The 21,507-nt window shown below is 37.8% G+C and overlaps 1 long non-coding RNA gene across 2 annotated transcripts; it reads right to left on the bottom strand.

Moving 5' to 3' along the window:
- Nucleotides 1-97: 97 nt before the first annotated feature.
- Nucleotides 98-21,395, bottom strand: LOC116738345. Of its 2 annotated transcripts, none has more exons than XR_004344191.1 (3): nt 20,946-21,395; nt 18,866-18,936; nt 98-351 (listed from the first exon to the last, which is right to left on the bottom strand). It is a non-coding gene; the product is annotated as an uncharacterized LOC116738345 (long non-coding RNA). The 2 variants fall into 2 exon arrangements; XR_004344192.1 differs by lacking the exon at nt 20,946-21,395 and adding an exon at nt 20,618-20,922.
- Between the last annotated feature and the right edge of the window lie 112 nt (nt 21,396-21,507).

Consider the following 21,507-nt stretch of genomic DNA (forward strand, 5'->3'; position numbering starts at 1 on the left):
GGGGGGGGGGGGGGGGAGGGTGTGCTGGGGTTGGGAAAATGGAGGTGGGGGGCAGGATGAAGAGTTGGCCCACAAACCGGACGGCCCTCACCTCGGCACCATCCGAACAAGAATTGTCTGGGTCTGGAGCAAAACACAAGGGGATCTGAAACTTTATGTCATTTTCTCATACACACGTGACCCCCCTGCAGTCCAGATGGTTTCAATCACTGGAGGAAAAAAGCGGCTCTGCTGGTATGCATGAAAAGCCGGAGCTGGGAGAGTCTGGGAACAGCTGCCTGTACAGCTTGTCTGCCTTCAAACAAACCGATGAGCTCTTTCCGTTCTTCCAGCCCTTGGCCTGGGGCAGCCCTGCAAAACCCAAAAAGACATTACAAGAAGCTACGTTTGGTACTGCCAACAGTGGCAGAGGAACTCTGAAAGCAGTAGGGTTCCAAGGAGTTTGATCTGAACCGAAAGTTCCAAGGGCATTCTGAGATTTTGTTTTAAATACTCCATTTGGCTTGCAAAACCCAAAACTAGAATAGGGTGTCATTAAATAAGCAATGGAATACTAGCAGTGAGAATCTGTGATTTATTAGTGGAATTCTGAAAGACATTGTTAACTCAGTGTGACAATCCACTTGGAAAAGAATCATGCAAACCACTTAAAATCCAAACCCACACATACTTGGTGGGATGTTAGGAACCCATGTTACCCAATTTCTCATCCCATAAATCACTATAAATAGACTTTGATATTGGAATCTGACTTTAACAAACCTAGTTATAGCTTGAAGGAGCAAATGTATATGAATGAAGATAAACAGGCTATAAAGGCCAAGACATGTTTCAAAGCCCAGGCCAATTCAATTGTCACATGTCTGAAAGAGGGATTTATTCAGCTCAGAAATAATGGTGGGGTGGGGGTGGGGGCAGGGAGGCACCTGGGTGGCTCAGTAGGTTGAGCATTAGACTCTTGATTTCAGCTCAGGTCATGATCTCAAAGATGTGAGGATCAAGCCCAGAGTCTGGCTCTGCGCTGAGCATTAAGCCTGGTTAGAATTCTCCCTCTCCTTCTGCCCCTCCCCTACTCGCTCACATTCTCTCTTGCTCAAAAATAATAATAATGGGGACTTTAAGACACATCCTAAAAATAATTTAACTTTTTCATGATCAAACAGAAATAGTGGCAAGAATCAAACCGATAAAGTCTATTGTTCCTTTGCCCGAAAAGGATATTAATATAAATCACTGGCACGAACTCTTTATCTTGTAATATTAGTGCCAGAGAATACATTTGGCCTTTCTAGCAGAAGGCCTTATACACAGAGTAACACAGTTGTCTGTGTGTGAAAAATATATCAGCTCTTGGTAAAGTGAATTGATTCTACATTAAGAAAACCCAAGGTTTCCATTGTTGAGGCACACTGGAAAATACAGATGACAACCTGAAACTAGGCAAATCAAAACAAGTTTTACTCCAAATTCAAAATCTAGCAGTGAGTTTCTCCTCTAGTTTAGTGAAGTACTTGAACCCTTCAGGAGACCAAGGCCATATATGGATGGACTTAGCCTTCTCCAATCTTCAGTCTCAAATTAGGGTGGTTCTACTCTCCAAAAGCAACAAGAGAATTCATGTAGAAGAATCCTTAGGGGACACAAGCCACAGAATGTAATAACACTCCAGGCAAATTCCACCTGCAGCTCCTTATGCTGTATAAGGAGGTTCTTAAGTTTCTCACTTGCAAGACTATTAAAACTTCTACTTATTAAAGTCCTTTCTTATGAATGACAACTGTAAAGAAAGCCATCCCAAAAGAAAGCATCAAGATTTTCTCTATTCAGACCCAGGACAGTAACTGTTTTCATCTCCAAGAGCTGCTGCTGCTGCCTCCTATGTGTACTAAAAGCAATGTAAGAGGGCAATAATGAGATACAAATAGTTCTTTTTTTTTTTTTTTGCCAATGCTATTGCAAATTATGCATAGAGCTTTTCTAATTCTTAAGAAAAACCTTAATTAGATCTGCTCTTTCAGAAAGAAAATTAACATCCCATTAAGTTTTTTAAATACAGCCTAAATATAGTCTTGAGTCTAAACTCCACTGATGTCAGTCTCAGTCAGTTAACACTGGCCAAAATTTTATTAGAGACACTGACAACTGAAATGTTTTTAATACTAATTTAAAAGGTGCTAATTAAGTAATTTACATTAATCTAATGTCCACGTCACACGACAAAACTAAGGGAGCTGTAAGCTCGAGGACTCGGACCAAGTCTATCTTTGCTAATAATTACATTGTTATGTGCCCAGCACAGTACCCAGCATGAAATATGTGCACAATAAGTACATGGTGTTTGAGTAAATGAAAGATGAATAAAACCACTCCCCATAAGGTGACAATCCTGTAGAGGCATGTGACTTGTAAACAACTGAATGAAATAACAGCTTTAGGAAGGATACTAGCAACAGAAAAGAGGAAGAGGTAATTAGCATTAGCTGGCTTTGGGCTTTATTCGCAAATAAGAGTTTACAAGAGGAATTTGGTATATTTGGTGCCTAATTTAGGGATCTCCCAGATACACTTTCTCAAGTCCCCATTATTCAGTCCCCTCAACACAGAGGCAAGACAAGATTTGAGCATAAACATCCTGGCTCTAATTTGGATAGTATGAATACTGTTCCTTTCATCCTCTCAAATACATCGCCTCCACCCCCAAGCCATTTCCTCTGTACTGTCTTCTGTCAGTCTAATGAAAGTTTCCTAATCTTTAGAAGCAGTAGCTTTGCTTCTCTTTGTGTGGAGAAATACAATACACTCTGATTACATGCTTATATTCCATACAGATGCCTGGCAACACATCTTATAGCTAAGAGTCTGTTTAATATTTTAACTTTGAGGGACTTATGATTCAACTATTTTGTTATATACCAAAATAGCACTTGACATCACAGAGATGGGCTTTACTTCCTTTTGCTATTTTAAATCCTGCACTTAAACATGGTGAGTGGCTTGGGTTTTCTGGTTCATAGATTTTGCTTTGGAGTGTTTTTTTTTTCTTCGAGGGACAAAGGGATTAAGATTTTTGAGGAAGTCTTCCAGGTTTGCAGGTCTAGTACTCATGAAGCAGTTACTTCCTCCTACATACTCTGCCTACAATATTATATGTGGTCATAATTAAAGGGGGAATTGGAATCTTATTATGCTTCATGATCCAAATAACCAGGTTTCTCTAAGGCAGGCAACTGGGCAAGAAGTTTGGCCCAGATGACCTATCTTTAAGTTTTCTAGGGCATGCTTTTCTACATATCATTTCCTTCTTTAAATTTTTAATAAAAATTTTATGTTTTGTTTTAAATAACTAAACTTAAATGGTAAATATTGAAATCACTCTAAATAATTACTAATTATTAAAAATTAGTAATAATTTTCAATCACTCTAAATAATTACTAATTAATCCATAACCTCAACAAGTACTATTTAATCCAATTCTGTTTCCATTCCCCCTACATTTGAGTAGAACCTCATTTCTAAAGCATCCAATATTCACCCTTGAACTTTTTCCATAAGCTTTAAGACTTAGGGCCAGTTTCAATATAAAACAACTCTGATCTGTAATCTCCAGAAGCCCAGCATGCCTCAGGAGTAGCTATCAAGGTCATCCCTCTGGCTTTTTACTTTCCTCTTTTCCAAGACCCTCAAAAGGTGAACGGGACTTACATTCACACAGTTGAAATGTCAGTAGTATGAATCCTTATGATGAATTTTTGCAATCAGTAAAGCATAATAGCATGTACTAGAACACTAGTTCCTAAAGCTGAGAGCCCTTCAGAATCATCTAAGAAGCTTGTCAGAAATACAGTTTCTGGCCGTAGTCCCAGACCTACTGAATTAGAATCTCCAAGGTTAAGAAACACTACACTAAATTAATTGTAAGATCTTTGTCAGTTCTACATAGGCCAATTTTCCCTTAGAGGAAAGCCCCTCTATCACCACACACTCACACAGGCTTCCCAAAAGAAATCAAGCAAGACATTATATGAATTGAAACATAATATAGCTCTTTTCTTCCCAATAAGCAACTTCCTTAGTCACAATTGCCTTTACAGCCTACCTCTGAAAGAAAAAAAAATCCTTAAACTGATGTTTAAAAAAAGTATATTCCTACTAAACAAAGTTTAACAAGATTTCAAAACAGATCATTGAGGACTCAGCATGTTTTGTTAAACAAACAATAGCACTAATAGGTCACTGAAACTATTGATTATATTTCTATCTTTGGTAATCAAGTAAGATAATCCGTAACTGACCTAATGTATATTCTGTTAAAAGCTACTTAGTTTTTAAAATTGTAGAGGATAAGTGGGGCACCGGGGCGATGGCGGGGGGGGGGGGGGGGGGGCGGGGGGGAGGCCTCAGTTGTTTAAGTATCTGACTTAGGCTCAGATCATGATCTCACGGTTCATGGGTTCAAGCCCTGCGTCAGGCTCTGCGCTGACAGCTCAGAGCCTGGAGACTGTTTCAGATTCTGTGTCTCCCTCTCTCTCTGCCCCTCCTCCACTTGTGCGTGCTCTCTCTCTCTCTCTCTCTCTCTCTCTCAAAAAAATAAACAAACATTAAAAAATTTTTTTTAATTGCAGGGTATAAGAAGCACAGAACCCAAAATTGTGTGTAAACATTTTTTCATTGTGACTTTAAAATACATATATATATATATATATATATATATATATTTTTTTTTATACGTATATGTATACGTATATGTAAGATATATACCTGGTTGAAAACTTAAAAAACAGTATAAAAGGATATTTGGAGAAAGAGAAGTCTTCCTTCCTACTCCTGTCCTCCAGCTCCCCTCTCTTCAGGCAATCACTGTAGTTTCTTGTATATGTTTCCAGAGATATTCAAAGGGAACATAAAATTATTTATTGTGTATAACGCATTTTTGGGAGAAGAAGTCCAAAGCCTATAACGGATTATCAAAGAGGTTCAAGATCTCAAAAAAGATAGGAATCCCCATTCTAGAGCAAAGCTAAGGGTTCACGCTCTATTTCAGTCCACTGGAAGGATTAGCAGAATTGCAACCTTCATTTTACTTATGAGCGTTACTACGCACAACTCCAGACTACAAAATAGCTTCAGCGAGCAATGTTGGTTAACATGCAGATGTGGTTATAAAATGCCACATCTGTTTGTAAATAACTTCCTCATTTTTATGTTTTTCTTAAACAAGCCCTCCAATAAATAGTTCCTTCTGTTACTGTGTTAATAGACTGACAGTGAAAATCTGTACAAAAACTTCTGGCATATACATACCCTCACAACCTGAAATTTTTCTTTTGTAATAAGAGAAAGATTCTATTTATATCTACACAGAATTTAAGGGGGAAAATTGACTTAGTATACTCTTGGTAGGTATAGTTAACATAAGTTACAAGGTTATTAATAAAGATCTTAAGAACCTTATGTTTTAAGATATACATTATTTTTGTCAAGATGGTAAATCTCATTTGGATTTAAGTGATTATTACTTTCATAAGTGTTATAATTGGGATTTTAACATAAAGCTACAAATAAGCTATTAGTTTGTTAAAGTACTTAAGGGCTAACTGAACAGTTTCCCTTATCCCCTTTTTCAGAACAGAATCTGTTTCCTTGCCTGAATACCATGTAGTACTTTTCACTCTCCCCTTCCTAAGTGTATGAGAGATATAGTACATAAAATCAAGTCTCTTTTCCTATAATCAGCTTACAAAAAGGTTTAGTCTGACCTAGGTCCATTTATTTTTTGCTCTGTAATGCTATTTGGGGTTTTATTCCAAATACCAGGCTATTTACTATTTACTTAAAGAAAGTGTTAGGACTGTTTGACTGATGAGGCTGGGCAGGCTAGACCTGGGAGAGAATAAAGAATAAGATGAGATACTGGATGCTCTTTAGATGGACAGGAAACAAGAAAAAGCTCAGAAAAGCTCACGAAGACTGAAAGGTCTCTCACTCGTATGTCTTGTTGAATGGTCCTTTTTCTTCTCTCAGGGGCTTAAAGATAATTTTTAATTGGAAGAAATGAAAGTCTAAAAATTTACTGATTTGAAACACTAGTTATCAATTTTTGTTCCAATGGTATCAGTTTTAGATCTAATCAAAATATCCCTAGATTGAAGAATGATTTATCTCTGTCACTAAGCTCACTAAACTTTGCCCCAAAAGCATCCCCGAAATAAGAATTGTGAGAATGTGATCTCTTCTAGTAATTTTCCATATTACTTGCAAAAAAAAAAAAATGAACCTACAGCAAATGAGAAAAAAATAGCTATAGCTATTTACTTCTTTATTCACTCAACAAACATTTATTAAACACCTGCAAAAAACTGTCTTTGACATCAATGGAGCATAAAAGAGATAAGTCATATAAGCAAATCTAAAATCTAGTGAGGGAGGCACATAGTAACAATATATCAGAATAAAATATGTGTTATAAAAGAGATAAAGAGGAGAAAAAAAGAGGAATTTGCAGTAGTAGACTTTCCTCCCAAAAACTGATGGAAAGAGGGTCAGAACTGAATCTTAAGTAATTGTTACAATTTCTTTTCAATAAATAGAAAAGAGGAGGAGATAATTCAAAACCACAGGAATTGCCTGAGCTGTGAACTACTAACTTTAAGAACAATGACTGCTCTTCATTTGACTAGAGTAACAGAGGCTAAAAGGGCAGATTAGTGGAAAACAGTTTGGTGGTTCCTCAACAAGTTAAACATAGAATAACCATATGACCCCACAATTTCAGTCCTAGGTATAAACTGCAAGGACTGAAAACAGGTGTTCAAATTAATTGTGCATGAATTTTCATAGCACTATTCACAATAACCAAAAGGTAGAAACAACCCAAGTGTCCATCAACAGATGAATTGATAAACAAAATGTGGTATATTCATATACTGAAATATTACTTGGCCACAAAAAGGAATGAGGTGCTGAAACATCCTAGAATGTGATGAACTTGGATAACATTACGTAAGTGAAAGAAGCCAGACACAAAAGGCCACATATTGTATTATTCCATTTATATGTACTATCCAAAACAGGTAAATCCAAGAGACAAAAAGAAGATTAGTGGTTGGCAGGGGCTGGAGGGAGGGAGAAATAAGTATGGGGTCTCCATTAGGGGTGATGAAAATGTTTTGGAACTAGACAGAAGTGATTGTTGCACAGCATCGTGAATGCAATTAATGCCATTGAATTCTACATTTCAAATGGTTAATTTTTATGAAGTTGTATGAAGTCCAACTTAACCTTAAAAAAAAAAAATAGGGAGATATGGGTCTGTGGTAGATACAACAAATGCTTACTAATATCCTGCCCAGTCCCCAGAAGTCTATATGTTCCATTCACCTTACAATTAGGTAGGGCCATATGACTTTCTAGCCAACAGGTTGTGAGCAGAAATGACTCATGTCACCTCCAGGCCAAAATTTCTAAGAATGAGTGAGAGGGGAACCTGGCTGGCTCAGTTAGTAGAGTATGCAACTCTTAATCTTGGGGTCATAAATTCAAGCCCCATGTTGGATGTTGAGCCTACCTAAAAAAAAAAAAAAAAAAAAGAAAAAAAGAAAATGAGTAAGAGATGTGCATGCCTCTCTTCTCTAACCACACAGATCCAAAGCCATGTGAGACAATGGGGCAGAATGGGTCACTGAATAAAGTAGTGCCTCCCTATTGACCCATGCTGGACATCTTATATGAGTAAGAAATAGACTTTTTTTGAGAGACAGAGGCAGAGACAGAGAGAGACAGTGAGTGACAACAGGGGAGGGGCACAGGGAGACAGAATCCCAAGCAGGCTCCATGCTCAGCATGGATCTCACAACTGCAAGATCATGACCTGAGCCAAAATCAAGAGTCAAATGCTTAACTGACTGAGCCACCCAGGTGCCCCAAGAAATAGACTTTTATTGTCTTAAGCCACTGAAATTTCAGGGGTTGCTATTGCAGCATAGGCTAAACCTACTCTGACTGACACAGGGTCAGATCTAGGAAGGCTAAAAAAGCAGTACTAAGAAATTTGAATTTTATTCTGAAGGGCATGAAGAGACAATGCTTTTGAGGAAAAGAGTAACATGATGTGCATTTCAGGAATATAATTATGGATGCAATGTGCTGAGTAAATTAGAAACAAAGATAGTCTTCAACCTTCGTGCACATCAGAAATCACCTGAGAACTGTAGTCCTCTTCCAATTCCTTTACATTTCTTTAAAGAATAAAATATGTGTCCTCAGGGGGAAAAATCATCTGAGGAGTTTATAAAAATGCAATGCTGTAGTCCAGGACATGTCTAGAGATTCTGATGCAGAATCTCTAGAGGTAGGGTCTAGGCAGTTATAATTGAAAAAAACTCTATGGGAGATTCTAGACTACAGGTTAGAGTCAAGGAAAAGATGTCTAGCTCAGAGATGACCAAAATTACACGCTTAGTGGACTCAAACAAACAGTATAATAGAATAACTATTTTCTTGGGGCGCCTGGGTGGCGCAGTCGGTTAAGCGTCCGACTTCAGCCAGGTCACGATCTCGCGGTCTGTGAGTTCGAGCCCCGCGTCGGGCTCTGGGCTGATGGCTCAGAGCCTGGAGCCTGTTTCCGATTCTGTGTCTCCCTCTCTCTCTGCTCCTCCCCCGTTCATGCTCTGTCTCTCTCTGTCCCCAAAATAAATAAACGTTGAAAAAAAAAAATTAAAAAAAAAAAAAAGAATAACTATTTTCTTAACAAATGGAATGATAAATGCTTAGAGAGCTTCTGTTAAAATAGTTATGAAAAAGTTACTCACATTACCATTTGTATAGTCATAGTTATGACTTTGAAAATTTAAACATCAGTAAGATGGGGGTGACAGTTTGTATGTGCCTACCCTATTGTTAAGTGTAATCTACCCCAACATCTCTGTTAGCTTGAGAAACATGGCTGATACACTCAAGTCAGAGGACAGAGCTGCCCTCAGTCTCCTGGAAGGCCAACCTCTTCCCAGCACTCACATCTATCTTATTTCCTCCTTTCTTTCCTCTTTTCTTTTCTTGCAGAATAACTAGCATTCCATTCGGTCTTTAGTTCCTTCCTCCCCAGTATCTAAGTCATCAACCAACCTTCAAGTCATCAAGACTTAAAGAGCCAAGATTTAAGGGCTCAAAAAGTCTGGGTTACAGATGCATTGGAAGCTGTCACTCTAACCTCTGTGTGGTGTGTGTGTGTGTGTGTGTGTGTGTGTGTGTGTGTGTGTGTGTGATTTTTACTACCAATTGTAATTTTTTAAGAGTCTCAGCTTTCCAGCATACAGATCTAATACCATGAGGAAACTGATCCTTTACCAACCAAAATTCAGTTTGTGTTATACAAACAAATCTTCAGAGCATCTCAGGAAAAAGTGATCTCTGATAAAGAGCATTGAAGTTGACTGACAAGAAGTACCTTTATGATTTCTGAAAACCTACTGAAAGGTGCAAAAGAAACTGACAGGCTTCACTACAAACCGCCTCACTGTACTGAATACTGCTCAACAATCCTTTTTTCATTATTCCTAGTGATTAAGATTCTTTTCTTGCTTTCCACAACAACTGTCCCAAGTTTGTATATTTTCAAAACTTCTAACCAATTACTGTTAGCAGGCAACCTTGCCCTCATCGCTGAAAAAGCAGAGGTGTACCTTCCTTGACATTCCTCTACTATGTCAAAATGCATCTGCTTGCCTCCCTATCTCTTATCCCAGAAGCATGCCTATTCCTTTTGAAGAATAACTCTACTATGTTGGATCTTTTGTTTCCTGCATCTCATGTCTTCCTCTTTCTTTTTCGATCCCTGTTGTAGTTTCTGAGAAAGGGTACATAGAAGGTAAAAAAAAAAATTGATCCTTTACAAGGCTGAAAATGATTTCAAACTATTCTCCCACTGGACTGACAGTTTAGTCTGGTAAAGAATTCTAAATAAAAAATATTTTTTATTCAGATTTTAGAAGTTATTGTTCTACTGGTCATATGCTTTCTAGTATTGCAGCTGGGAAATATAATGCATTTTTTGTGTCTGCTAGCTTGGAGGATCTTTTCTATCTGAAATCTGAAATTTCATGATGATGTGCCTGCATATGGGTACTTTTTCAAACATTGTTCTAAGGCACATTAAAAGTGGGCCCTTTTAATCTGGAGGCTCATATTCCTTGATTTAGTTCCAATAAATGTTTTGTTTTGTTTTTCATAGATTTCCTCCCCTAATTTTCTCTAATTTCTCTTTCTAGAACTCCTATTTATATGTTGGACCTCCTAGATTGATCCTTTATTTGTCCATCTCATTGTCTTTTTCTTCTACCTTATGGAAATTTTGTACATTTTTCCTTCTAACTCTTCTATCAGACTCTACATATTGGCTTCATTATGCTCAGTCTCATAAATAACTTGTCATTTCCTGAAAATGTCAAGAAGGTTAACACTTTTGATAGGCCCAACTCAAAGGTCACCTTTTCAGTAAAGCCTGCTCCTAGGCAGAATGAATTACTCCCTCTCTTTGCACCCAACGCACAGTCCATAGCCCAGAACATCTGTTCACAAGTATTGTTCACCATGACACCCAATCTGTTGATTCTGCTAGAATGTGTACCTCTTGAAGGTGTATCCATCTTCAGTATCTAGTAAATGACAGCTACCCAATAAATGGCTGTTGCATTACAATAATTTCAAAAGAATATATAGTGTAAATATTAGATTATGTGATCATTAGCTAACCAAAGAATGTAAACAGAAACCCAACACCCTAGAAAAAATTATATAAGCTTAAAAATGCACCTGTGAATATTTTTAATCTTAAAAGGTTATTATTTTTTAACCAAACATTCCCAATCTTATCCAAAGGCACATTCTTCATAGTCACTCACACATATGCAAATTCAGAATTTAAAAAGCTAATTCACTTTTAAATCATCTGCTTACCCAACCAGGCACCTGAAGAGTTTCCTTAGATTACAGTATATATTTGTTGTTGCTGTTGTTTGGAATAACCAAAAATACAGCAAAAAAGGCAAGAAGAGATTTCTTTAGAATGCATCACCCATATAAAAATGTTAGTGACGGGTAGCCAACCCTCCAGTAATCTTTCCAGAAACATTAGGTGATTAAAGAGTAAGGAACAGAAAGACACTCCTGAACACTAACTACAGCATGGCTACTGAAGGCATTACAAGGCTCAATAAAGAATGTTCATTCGTATACAGGGATTTAAGCGCTGTAAGGGATTTTTGTTTACTTTAGTTTTGGTTTGATTTTCTTTTTAAAACCATGCCCTAATGCCAAATGTTACTTTTTTTCTCTCTCTCTTTCCTGTTGAACTGATGCTATGTTAAGATATAAGCACAAACATCTCATAAGTGTTTTAAATCCATCCAATTGTTCAAGAAGGCATACGTGCCGGGCCAATGAAGCCAAAACATTAGAGCTAGGAATTTTGATGAAGATAATAATTGCTTACAGACCAGCTTGTTTTAACTTGCTGAACAAAGAACACAATTTTATACCACATTTTCATCACAGGCTTCTTCTCTGCATAATCACTACTATAATGAACACTTTTAAAAGGGAGATTATCTACAGGTTAAAGAGTAAGGAAGTTATCAATTAGATTCCATCATCTTCAAAATTTCACTTACTCAAACTTTATATTAATTAAAAAAAATTTTTTTTTGCTGGCCTAAGCACTGTTTTGAATCTTTACACACCATTTGTTTAGTGTACACAGCATAAATCTGAAAACAAAAGACACTCGGTAAATTTCTAGTGCTGCCCTGGATGGCTCTATAACCATGGGTATGTTAATAACTTCTTTGTATCTTCATTTATTTCTAGGACATCCCTAGCAATATAGTTTCATCTTTCTCATATATGAAAGCTGCATTCAGGCTCTGTGCCTATGTCAGGAGTTCCTCTCCCACTCCTTCTCCCACTAAGTTACTTTCATCACTTGTAGGCCCCTGCAATAATTCAATATTCAACCAAAATTTATTAAGGACCTACTCCATGACAGACAGTGCAGTGAGGGGGAGGATGAGCTCGGTCTCTGAGAGGACCGTGATACTAGTTCCCTGACTAACAGAGAGGATTGTCTCAGTCATTCTGCTTGTTTCACCCTGACTCTGGATCTCCTATTCTTTACTTCCCCTGGAATATATAGCTGGAAGTCCTAAAAATTAAGGTGGTATAGATTCACAGGATTGGGCTGAGGCTGTCAGTCAGTACCCAGATTGTTGCTGGGCCAGGTAATCTGGGAACCAACATGGTTTCAAGACAGATAAGAAGTCATGGAATGGACCAATGTCCCCAATTCACAAGACCAAGATAACTCTTTGTGCATGATAACAATGGTGACCCTATCTTTTCTAAATCATTTTGCCCTTACAATTCCAGCCTCGAAGACAGAACTCTCTAGACTCTAGACTATGTTGACTCTTGATTCCCTTATTGCAGGGAGCCATTCATCTCAGCACATAGGCCTTCAGTATCAGTTGTGGAAAAGCAGGGTCATGTCTTCCAACTATGTCTGAAACCTTGTAAATTACAGAGAAAAGGAGGGTGGGAAATGTGAGATCTATGCTGTCCAGAGTATTAATGGGACAAATTCTAATGGCAACCTTAAATTTGAGACTCCAAACTTTGGACATATGCTTATCATTCCCCACCTGCCCATCTCACTGGTGTTTGTATGCCAATCTCCTGTACTTTTGTCTCTGATCTGTTGCTTGCCCTGACCCTTGCCATTCAGTAGTCATCTTGTTCCAATTCATGGCCTTCTTCTGACCTTGGATCATGGATACGCTCTGAATCTGAACCACTTACCTGGCTCCAGTTCCCCAGCCTAGGCCTGATCATAAACTATTCTCTTGCTACCTTCCTATGCCATTCATTTCGGGGTCATCACAGCTTCTTATCCTTCTTCATCTACTGCTGCCTACCCTGGTGCTGGCTAGAGTTTTAGAATCCTTTTTAGTTCATTCTGGTAGGACAAAGAAGGTAAGTAATAATTAATATATTTAACAACAGTGTGCAGAGAGGACCTAAATTTGCCAACATTTAACTGTAGTAGGTACTGAAGTTACTGTATTTTTCCTGTATCTCAAATTTCTCATCTTTATATTAATATACTGGCTGTCACATTCCCTCAAAGATACATTTATACTTAATTAAAATAGCATGCATTCTGGGGTCACAATAAAGCTATAATATGCTCTTATATTCCTAACTATATAATGAATATTAAAAACATTTAGAAACAAATTGACTCCCTAAAAGGGATAAAAATTTTGAGTAATTTTTATTTTTTAAACATACTATTATGAAATGTTACATGAAAAGAAAAAGAAAAATATTATAAGTCAATTAAGCAGAGCATACTCTTCAGAAAAACTCAATAGTGGGTTCTGTTTCTTAGTGAAGAAGGATTTTGCAAATGTTAACACTTATCCCATGATTAATAAGTTTTATATATTCAGATATAATTGCATTGAGTTTTCTGAAAAGGAGACTTAGCTTAACAATCATATGGGAAAAGGAATATTCTAATTACATTTTATTGGGTTAATTCACTTTAAGGCTTTGACTTCTCTGCTAGTCAATTACTAAAACAGAGGCATTTTTTTTAGAAGTTAAAGACACAGGAATTTTCATTGTGCTAACATAAAGAGGAGACCCAAAAGTGTTACATAAACTTTATAAAGTTTAAAAGAGTTAAAGGAGATTCCTCATCTCAATTCCTAGGAGATGCTGTATCTGGAAGGGTAAACAGAAGCAAATAGTTTTCTGAAATTGTGCCAAGGCTACATGTCAACTGCCTGGCAGGAAATGCTTTTGGAGGGCCTAGATAAACAGACCATCATCTTTTTTTGGAAAAATCTTCTCCTTTGGATTCTTACAAAGCAAATGTACTCAGTTTAAACTAGCATCATAAACACAGTAAGCAGAAAAGGATTTTAAAATCATGGTACCTATAGGGTTTATGTCACTTAAGTGATCTGTCCTTCACTTTTAACACACAAGAACCTTAACTGTTCAGCGAGCATAGACTCAATATATGCATATTGAAATCTGTGGTAAATTAAACCTCATCTTTCCATTAATTTTCATTGCAATTTTGGTGAAGCTTTATCTTATGAGAAAGTTTCATTTAGCAGTAGCTCTTAATATTTTAGCATTATACAATGATATTTTCTTACATTTATGTAGCAATGTGTCTTTCCAAGTATTTCACATCCATGATTTTAATTTTTGTTTTAACATCTCATTTTATAAGTGCTAGCACTGAGACTAAGCTAGGACTTATAAAATGAGATGTCAGCACAAAAATTAAGTCAAAGAATAAGTTAGTCAGAGGACCACACCTAAAACCAATTAGTCTGAAACATTCTCTAGTCCATTTCCTTCTGTCCCTCTGTCCATGTTATGCATCAGATAATGGACCCTCAAATCTGGCTATCACATTTATTAAATAATCCTTTGACCTCACTTGACTTTTACTTTCTTAAAATCCAAAAAGGAAGATGAGGATCTAGCTGTTGACTCAGAACGCCTACTATCAGCCAGGGAAATCTTCTGCCCTGTGTCAAGCCTAGTGAGCTTTTTGCACCTCCTCTCTCCACAAGGCTGCATGTTCTATTTGGCTACTATATTCTTCTCCTCCTTCCTCATAATGAAAGCATCCTCTGCCCCACTCACCTTATGCCCAATCTTGCCCAGTCCACGATAAAGAGAAAATTTCCCCGGCCCAAGGAACAGAGTAGTACAAAAGGTGACATACCTCTCTACCTGCCATGCCTCATCCTATAATCAACTTCAGATAATAATTTGAGCCATCTCAACTTTGGGATCCTCGCTCATTGTCCACAGCCACCAGGCATAACTTTCAATATCCCCCCAATCTGTCCCATCTCTCCCAAATAGGACATCTTTGCCTTAGTTACTATTGGGTCTCATAAGGAAAAAAAAAAAATACAGAAACTTTTTCTGTAGACCATTTTATGTTGTCTACACAATGTTAAGAGGATGGTGTATAAGTGGAAAAAAGTCACAAGCTGAAGGATACGAATATTTGAGTGTGAACAGCACATTTTAAATAATATAATCACCATATTACTTATTAAATTTTTAAACATATTTCTATTATTTCTTAAAATGGGATACACCTATAATTATAATTAGATAGACTTAGCACAGACCAGAATATATAACCAAGGTTTACTCAAAAATGTTGTAATTCCAACCCTGGAAATTTGGCTTCCTACTCGACTTATGAGAGCTTCCTGAAATGCAAATACATTCCAACATCAATATAGAACAAAGACTTAAATGACCACTGAACAAATAAAGAAATACTGATAGAGGGGCGCCTGGGTGGCTCAGTCGGTTGAGCGTCCGACTTCAGCTCGGGTCACGATCTCACAGTCTGTGAGTTCGAGCCCCGCGTCGGGCTCTGTGCTGACAGCTCAGAGCCCGGGGCCTGTTTCAGATTCTGTGTCTCCCTCTCTCTCTGACCCTCCCCCGTTCATGCTCTGTCTCTCTCTGTCTCAAAAATAAATAAACGTTAAAAAAAATTAAAAAAAAAAAAAAGAAATACTGATAGAAAGAATAAACATAAATTTCATCCTAAAAGAATATGTAAAAGTAAACCTCAAGAGAGTCAACAATTGTGTTTTAAAAAGCTAGGAAGGATGTAAAATTGGAAGGGAGTGGTAAGATCTAAATATTAATTTTTAAAAAGCTGCTACATCAGTCAGGATATATGGTGTCAGTTTTTAGGACATTAAAACTCTACCTAGGGGTAATTCCAGAATGATAGATTAAGGAGATTGGTAAATCATCTGTCCAAAGCCACAAAAAACTATACAAAATTGTCAAAAAAAAGCATTTCAGCCTTTTTGTTTTTTGGGGTTTTTTTTTTTTTTTTTGGAAATTGACCAGAGGTACACAACAAATTGAAAAGCACTTATTTTGGGGGCACCTGGATGGCTCAGTTGGTTAAATATCTGACTCTTGACTTTAGCTCAGGTCATGATCTCACGGGTCGTTGAGATCTAGCCCTATGTGAGGCTCCATGCTGAGTGTGGAGCCTGCTTGGAATTCTCTCCCTTCCTCTCTCTCTCTGCACCCCTCCCCCCCCCATGGTGTGTCTGTCTGTCTCTCTCTCTCTCTCTCTCTCTCTCTCTTCTTTCTCCCCCAAAATAAATAAATAAACATTTGGAAAGCATTTATTTTTAAAATAAATAAATAATAAAACTACTGAACCTCTGTGAGAAAAGTGGGACTCTGGGACAACAGAGGCTGTTCCCACTCCCTTTCCCTGACCCCAGCGCCAACACAGTAGTTCTGTTAAGACAGGACAAGTCATGAAAATCAGTAGTTCTACCGTTGGAGGGCACTGACTTGATTTGGTGCCTAGGGTATTGTCAGAAACAAGTGACCTTAGAAAACAAGTGGTAAACAATCAGGGAAAATCAACATCACAGCTGGCTGAGACTGCAGTATTGGTTGGGGTAAGCAACAGACCAGCAGAAATTTAACAGTAAGACCCAGGAGCATGCTAGCCATAGTGGACCTTGATAAACTCTCACACATCCTTGGTGGTCTGGAAGGTGTGCACGTGTCCTAGGTATTCACTGCCTGAATGTGATGACTTGCACACAACAGAAAGTAAGTCATAGCAGACTTGATGTTTTGTTCCCCAACTTGTACACAGATCATTTGGCAAAAAGATTTTCTAGCTACCAAAAGCACAATCCATAAAAGAAAAAAAATTAAGAAATGGACTTCATCAAAATTTAAGATGTGTTTCAAAAAAACACCATTAAGAAAAACATGACACAGACTGAGAAAATATCCTTATACATCATACATCTGATCAAGAATTCTTGTTCAGAGCAAGAACTCTTATAACTCAATAACAACTTTTTAAAAAGCCAATTAAAAATGGGCAAAAGGTTGGGGTGCCTTGGTGGCTCAGCTGGTTGAGTGGCCAACTTTGGGTCAGGCCATGATTTCACAATTTGTGAGCTCAAGACCCATATCGGGCTCACTGCTGTCAGCGTAGAACCCGCTTTGGATCCTCTGTCACCCTCTCTCTCCGCCCCTCCCCAACTTTCACTCTTTCAAAAATAAACATTTAAAAAAATGGGCAAAAGATGTGAATAGACATCGAATAGACATCTATTGAATAGACATATTGAATAGACAATAGAATAGGAATGGCTAATAGCTATAAGAAAATGTGCTGAACATCAGTGGTCATTAAAGAAATGCAAATTAAAATCACAATGAGCTACTACTGGATGCCCAGTAGAATGACTCTAATCAAACGACAAACAATAGCAAGTACTGTGGAGGGTCTGGAAAAACTGGAACCTTCATACAACACTTGTGGAAATTTAAAATGAGACAGCCACTTTGGAACACAATTTGGCAGTTTCTTAAAATGTTAAACATAAATTTAACATAACCACTCATCAATTCCACTCCTAAGTGTCTCCTCAAGAGAAATTAAAATCTGTGCCTACACAAAGCCTCATACCTAATCTTTCATAGCAGCATTATTCATAACAGTCCTCAAGTGAAAACAATTAAAATGGCTATCAACTAGTGACTGGATAAACAAAATGTAGGATATTCATATAATGGAGTATTATTCAGTCATACAAAGGAATGAAGTACTGATACCTGCCACAACATGGATGAGCCTCAAAAACATTTTGCTAAGTGAAGCCAAACAAAAAAGTTCACATACTGTATGATTCATTTATATGAGCTGCCTAGAAAAGGCAAATTTATAGAAACAGCAAGCAGAATAATGGTTGCCTGGTTCTAGAGATAGGACCTGAGACTAACTGCATATGGTGGGCACAGGGATCTTTTTCAGGTAATGGAAATGTTCCAAAATTGGATTGTGGTGATGTCTGCAAAAATTCTGTACAGTTACTAAAATTTATTGAATTATACACTTAAAAAACAGGTGAATATAATGTAATGTAAGGTAAATCATACCTCAACTCAATAAGGTAGTTTTTTTAAAACTCCACATGGATTCCAACTATTTATATCCACCAAAATTACTATTCCTTTAATCTCTGATGGTTTTTAAAATGACAAAACTTTTCCCTAATCATCCCTGCTCTCAATCAATTTTTTAACTTCCAATTTTTTAATTTTTAACAGGTTGTGAAAGCTAATTCTCAGAACTTTGATCCATTTTCTTTAATCTATATAATCAAGATGACAATTTTGATAATGACTTTCTTTCATTCTCCAAAAACCCAATGAGTTGATGTAATCAGGCAAAATGAATGATCTAATAACTCAGTCTATAATACTACTTTACAAAGCTGTAATGATTCTAAAGCTCCCTAAGTCTGTTGAAGAAATAAAAATACCACCTGTCAAATAAAATGATTTATACATTCTCTGGTATGTACAGTATAAATCATTGTCTAACTCTGGCATGATACCCACTTTTACATCATAGGTTTTTAACCCTTCTTTAGCCTTCTTCACACAGAGAAAAATAATTTACATTTTCTCTTCACTAAAGTTGGTTTTTCTGCTCCTCAAAAAGTCCCAAATACAGCACCAATCTCTTTCCACAGATTCCAGGAATAAAGATGTCCTCCAACTCAACTATTCCCCAGAATACAAGGGGAACTTCTAGACAACTTCTATGTGTTCCCTGTAATGTATTTACGTCATGAAGAAAGAAATCATGAAAGACTTACATCAACAGTTCCTTTCTCCACTGATGATCAGATACATTCCTGATCATATTCCCTCCCTCTATTTTCTGTTATATTTCCAAGTCCCACCAGTGGCTTTAAGGAATACCTGGCTTGGGCTGTGTTTGATCCACATAGGGCCTGATGGTAGGTCATGTTCCATCATTATTTCCATCCAATCTTAAAAAAGAGAAAAAGGAGCCTCTCAATCTGTGGTTTATGGTTCAAACCTTGAAAGCATTTTTTAAAAAGATATATATAAATATGTTTATAAATATAAAAATAAATGCAAAATTTTAATTTCATGTCAGTCTTTAGGCTTTAGTTTCATTCCAAGCATCTTCTTTCCATATATTTCTAACTGTTAAATTCTGGGAAAATTAGTTATAACCGAATATTCCTTATATTCACTCAAGTATGTAGGTAGATTTTTTTTTTCCAAGAAGCCAACTCTTATCTGGCCTAACAGGGATCTATTTAAATAAAAAATTAAGTCAGTAAATCCAACAAATGCCTAATGAACACCTACTGCTTAACAAGCCCTGGATGTTTAGAAACAAATCAGGAATAATTTCCACCTTGAAAGAAAATGAAGCATAACTAATATAATTTAAATCAGATTGGGATGAGTACATCAATATTAAAAAAAAAGAAAGCCATGGAAACAGAGGTTGCATCTGGGAATAGCAGATTTCAAAAAGTTGACTTGATAAAAAGTAATGCTTCAACTGGAATGGAATTGGGAATGGGAGGTAGTAACAGAATCCTGTGGAAGAAAGCCAAGTGATGTGAGGTATGGATATAGTATCAGGTAAGTAAGGACATATTGGGAGACAAGGCTGAAGTCTGATTAAGATAATACTAGCTAATATTTACTGAGTATTTACTATGTGTCAAGTACTATTCAAAGCATTTTATATGTATTAATTTATTTGATTCTCACAACAACTCTATAAGGAATATACTATTATTATTCCCATTTTAAAGATGACAAAACTGAGGTAGAAAACGGTTAAATATGTGCTCATGGTTACATAGACACAGTTAAAAGTTCGAACCACATTCATTATAAAAGCAGTTAACAGGGATTTTAAATATCTGTTATTAATTCTTGGGCCATCCTCAAGACTTTTGCTCAAATGCCTTCTTCTCTAACGAGCCTTTCTTGATACCCCCAACTGAAAAGTATCCCTTTCTCCTCTAAGCCTCATAGCACTTTATCAATCTTATAACAACAGCTTATGAACAAAATCTTAATATTTGGCCTCTGGCATTACAGATTTTATGTGCATCATTCTCTCGTTTTTATTCTGCTTTAACCTGATCCATTTCTATTTTCCACAAGTCCTAGAACAGTGCTTGGAGCGTTATAATGCTAGTTAAATCTGTGGAGCACTTACTGTTTGCAAGGAATCGGGCTAAGCATTTTAGAGGATTTATCTCACACACACACAAAAAAACCCAGCAACCCAATTCCTACTTCACTGCATTCAAGAGCTATTTTTAGCCTCTTCTGTCACAGATAAAAAATACTAGATGCGCCTTAAACTCAGTAAACAAAATGAACATGGTCCCCACTCTCAAGAAGCTTACAGTCTAGGAGGTTGCTACTATTAGTATCCCTACGTATAGAGAAGAGGAAAAGCGAAGTTCAAAGAAGTAACTTGTTCGCCCAGAATCAACACAGCAAAAAAGTGGCAAAGTCTGAATTCAAACTCAGCTCTCCAGACTGGATATTCGGGACCATGTGCGCCTAACCACTAAGTTCTAAAGGAGGCAATAAAAACCATTTACTGAAGGAAAAGTTTTAGAATATTTTATACTACACTGAAAATATCCCAAAGATAATGAACACTTTTACTTAATTTCCTTCTGTGAGAGGAAAGCAGGAAATGAGCCACAGTGCAGATGGAGGTTGCAGTGGTATCCTGGTGGCCCAGAACTGCTGATCAAGCCATCTGCTGAGGAGACGAGGTCAGCATTGATTTCCTCGTGTCCCTTAAAATGACCCCTAATGAGCAGTATCCCTTAAAGTGGTTCTTCCTGAACGTCAAGGCTTTGCTGTGCTGGCTGTGCGCAGTGTGGTGTAGCCCAGTCGCTAATTAGCAGCGAGACCTTGGGCTATACCTTCTATCAAATAACCCAGAGGTGAGGAATGGAGAGGAAGAAAACGATGCATAGCTTCTTACTTAAACGTTGCTGCAACTATTCTTGAAAGCTGGGTTCAACCCCCCAAGAGAAGAGGCTTCCAAAAATGTGTGAGTCCCTACTCTCCACCAGAGAAGTTAGAAAGCCGCCACGATGAGACTACGGAGCTGTACGTAGAACTCAGATGCCCCTCCGGCCCTGAACACCTGTCTTCTGGCGGAGGGCCCCGAGTCCCACTGCCCACAGCCGGCGGGCCACACTCTTCTCCAAGCGCCACCTTGGCGGCCTCACTGTGTGGCCTCACCTCATCTCAAATAAAGTTTTTAGAGTAGCGGTATCCCAAACTATGGACCAGGCAGAAAAAGGCTCCTGGAGGCAGGTGTCTTATTCCCCACAGTTTCTTAGCCCAACAGGCGACCAACTAACTTTACTCCGAGTCCATCACGTAAAGCGCTGAAGATGACCTCGGAGGACATGGCCCCCAGCCCAGGGGTCCCACCGCAGGCGCAGACTGGCCGGCCCCGGCCCTGGTTCGACTCAGACTTCCACGCCCCGCACGCCGCCAAGCCCCGCCCCTGCGCCCGGCAGTTAGCCCGGCAACCG

Source organism: Lynx canadensis, chromosome D1 (genome assembly GCF_007474595.2).
Source record: "Lynx canadensis isolate LIC74 chromosome D1, mLynCan4.pri.v2, whole genome shotgun sequence".
Taxonomy (NCBI): domain Eukaryota; kingdom Metazoa; phylum Chordata; class Mammalia; order Carnivora; family Felidae; genus Lynx; species Lynx canadensis.